This window comes from Pinus tabuliformis, chromosome 5_1 (genome assembly GCF_031772625.1).
Source record: "Pinus tabuliformis cultivar Carrire ecotype Pingquan chromosome 5_1, CPIR1, whole genome shotgun sequence".
Taxonomy (NCBI): domain Eukaryota; kingdom Viridiplantae; phylum Streptophyta; class Pinopsida; order Pinales; family Pinaceae; genus Pinus; species Pinus tabuliformis.
Genome location: NC_142305.1, coordinates 634,214,977 through 634,219,020, shown reverse-complemented (window position 1 = coordinate 634,219,020; position 4,044 = coordinate 634,214,977).

The following is a 4,044-nucleotide window of genomic DNA, read 5'->3' as shown; positions in this document are numbered from 1 at the left end:
GACTGAACTGTTGAAGTTATTTCTGGAGATATATGGATGCTTATGTCTTGAAAGCTCAAAGACAATGTCTAAGTGTAGTAGTCAACCATGGATAAGATTGTGTGACAAACCAAAATACTATAAGCTAATGCATCTTCCCAAGTCCACAAGACTACTACTTGAATCGTTGATGTAATTTCAAATCTATCAGTTAATTTTTAATTCGAGTGAGGTAGGCGAACATGACACACTAGTATTTGGTGGAACGAGCAGTGTCTTCCCAACCCAACTTGATAGCGAGAAATGTTTGGTGTAATTGTTTTCCAACCCCTAATAGACATGCCTTGAGTTACTTATTGTTTCCAAATTTTCATTAAGCATTCGAAAAAAATATTATTTTCAAATTTCGATTAACAATTTTTTCTGCAGCATTGTCATTGCCAGGAGAAACCATTCAGGCTAACATGTAAGAGTACACTTGAGTTAAACCTTCACTTCTCATTAGATATTTATCTAATTTAATTTATAATATAATATTATTGTATTCGTCTCTAAATATTCACTAACTCACAATGAAGAATATTATTTTCAAATTTTGATTAACAATTATGTATCATATGCATGCACCATTATCTGTGCTAGGTAGAAAGGTTGAACCTTATATTAGTTAGGAATTTCCTTTTCTACAAGCCAAAGTCAACTCATTTTGTGCATAGTTATCCATCATAATCTTTTCAAGAAATATAATACAGAATATTATGTTGACAATACTGAGAAGAAAGCTTAATTGCTACAGGTAAGTATTTAATGTACTTAAACTCAACTTCTAAAAATCTCTCCTAGAATTTGGTTAAAATTAAAATTAAATAAAAAAATGATAGTGAAAAAACTCATTTCGTATATAAGTTAGACTCTGAGTAAATGTAATAATGATATTAAAGGGATAATTAATATAATTTTTAAATATATATTCTTTAATAATATTATAATTTTAAACCAATGTAATATAAGAACACTAGAAAAATCTATAATTATTGGCGAAGATAATCATTTTTATTGTTATCCATGAATGCAATCTAACTAATTACTATTATTCAAGGATAACTACTCCATGTGGAATGACATGTTAGTGGTCTACAAGGTATCAGATGCCTCATGGTATTCAGTCATTAACCTTCTTTCCATTTCCTTACACCCTTGGAAGATGAGATCTTCACTAAGGAGAAGTAATTATGTTATATCCATAGTTTTAGAATAATAATTGTAATGCTTAAAACTATATTAATGATAATTTTACATGTATTATAATACATTACAAGGAGTAGTTAATTTCATGAATATACATGTATTGTTTAGTTGATGTTTTAATACAATTGTGCGAAATTTTTATAGCATCAAAAATATTTATCAATAATTTCAATTGTAAGTAGTTATTATTTAGATAATAGCTTTTATTTGAGAGTGTTAATAGTATGGTTTATGCTTCTAGATAGGCTTGTAATTAATATATTATTCTAATGAAAACCATATATTTTCTACATTGAATAAGAACAAAATGAAATATAGGGATGCAGATGTAATTGAGAATATATTTAAAGTATCATGAAGTATTTGTAGGGAATAAATATTATTAAATAGGAGATGCAATGATTAATCCTAAAACTATGTGACATTGAGATATTGGAAAGACATCTCTTATAAATATTCTTCATATGTGAGGGCATTTTCTTACTAAGTAGATGACCAAGTCACGATTTTATTAGAAATAAATTTAGATATAATTGAGCATTCTTCGTTGTTAAAATACATTATGTGCCAAGCAAAAAATTATTGTAACATTTATAGATTTATGAAAATAATAGTATGTGAAAAGTAAATAAGTTATTATAGTATATCAACATGTACTATCACCAAAGGGGATTGAAGATGCATTGGAACTAACCATTTAGGTACAAATGACAAAGGACATGAAAATTATTGTTCTTTTAGATTGATTTTTTAAAATGCTATAAAATGTTGAGGGTTTAGGGTCTGGGTTTTAGGGTTTAGGGTTTAGAGTTTTAATTCTAGGGTTTATGGTTTAGAGTTTAGGGTTTAGGGATTATAACACTTTAGTAAATGCTTTTAATAAAAATTTAAATTAAACTTACAAAACACTTTTTAAAATGTTATAAAATACTTAGGGTTTAGGGTTTACAGTTTAGGGTTTAGGGTTAGGGGTTTATTGTTTAGAGTTTAGGGTTTAGGGTTTATAGCACTTTAGTAAATGTTTTTAGTAAACACTTAAATAAAAATTACATTTTTTTTAAATTGTTATAAAATGCTTAGTGTTTAGGGTTTAGGGTTTATGATTTAGGTTTTGGGGTTTAGGGTCTAGGATTTAGGGTTAAGCGTTTGCGATTTAGGATTTAGGGATTAGATTTTATGGTTTAGGCTTTATAACACTTTATAAAATGCTTAGGGTTTAATTTTTAAGATTTTCAATTTAGGGTTTAGGGTTCATGGTTTCGTGTTTATAACACCTTAGTAATTGTTTTAATAAACACTTAAATAAAATTTACAAAACATATTTTTAAAATGTTATAAAATGCTTTGGGTTTAGTGTTTAGGATTTGGGGTTTATGGTTTATGGTTTAGGGTTTGGGGTTTAGGTTTAAGGGTTTAGGGTGTAGGGATGAACCACCCCACCTTAAGGGGGTATCTGCTGCTACATATTACACATAGTGCATTTATCATGTGGAGCCTTAAGGAGTTACGAAGAAAAAATAAATAAAAGGAAAAAGGTTTATGAAGAAGGGTGGAAAAACAAAGGTCGGGGCACTCATGTACCACAATTTTCTCCCTCTTACACTCACATACATAGGTGTGGTATTCCCTTATTATAGATACTCATAAAATTCTTAGGGTTTATGGTTTAGGGATTAGGGTTTGTGGTTTAGCAGATAGGATTTAGGGTTTATAACATTTTAGTAAATTCTTTTAATAAGCACTTAAATAAAAGTTACAAAACATTCTTTAAAATTTTATAAATTAATTAGGGTTTAGGTTTTAGTGTTTAGGTTATAGGGATTAGGGTTTAAAGTTTATAACACTTTAGTAAGTTCTTTTAAAAAACACTTAAAAAAAGTTACAAAAATCTTTTTAAAATGTTATGAAATGGTTAGGGTTTAGGTTTTAGGGTATAAGGTATAGGGTTTGGGGTTTGGGGTTTGGGGTTTAGGGTTTAGGGTTTATAACACTTTAGTAATTTTTTTTAATAAACACTTAAATAAATGTTACAAAATGCTTTTTGAAATGTTATAAAAGGCTTAGGGTTTAGCGTTTATGGTTTAGGTTTTTTGGTTTAGGGTTTATAGTTTAGCGTTTCGCTTTTATGGTTTAGGGTTTATAACACCTTAGTAAATTATTTTGAAAAAAAATTAAGTAAAATTTACAAAACTCTTATTAGAATGCTATAAAATTCTTAGGGTTTATGGTTTGTAATACACTCAAATAAAAGTTAAAAAGCACTTTTTAAAATGTTATAAATTGCTTAGGGTTTACGGTTAAGTGTCTAGGGTTGATAAGACTTTAGTAAATCCTCTTAATAAACACTTAAATAAAAGTTAGAAATTTTTTTAAGATGTTATAAAATGCTTAGGGTTTAGGGTTTAGGGTTTATGGTTTGGGGTTTGGTGTTTAGAGTTTAGGGTTTAGGGTTTATAACACTTTGGTAAATGATTTTAGTAAACACTTAAATAGAAGTTACAATATGCTTTTTAAAATGTTATAAACTTATTATGGTTTAGCATTTAGGGTTTAGGGTTTAAGGTTTTAATGTTCACGGTTTGGGGTTTAGGGTTTAAGGTTTAGGGCTTAGAGTTTATGATTTAGGGTTTCAGGTTTGGCGTTTAGAGGTTAGGGTTTAGGGTTTATAAGAATTTAGTAAATGCTTCTAATAAAGACTTAAATAAAAGTTCCAAAATACTTTTTAAAATGTTCTAAAATGATTAGGGTTTAGGTTTTAGGGTTTGCGATTTAGGGTTTAAGGTTTAAGGTTTGGGGTTTTGGGTTTAGGTTTAGGGT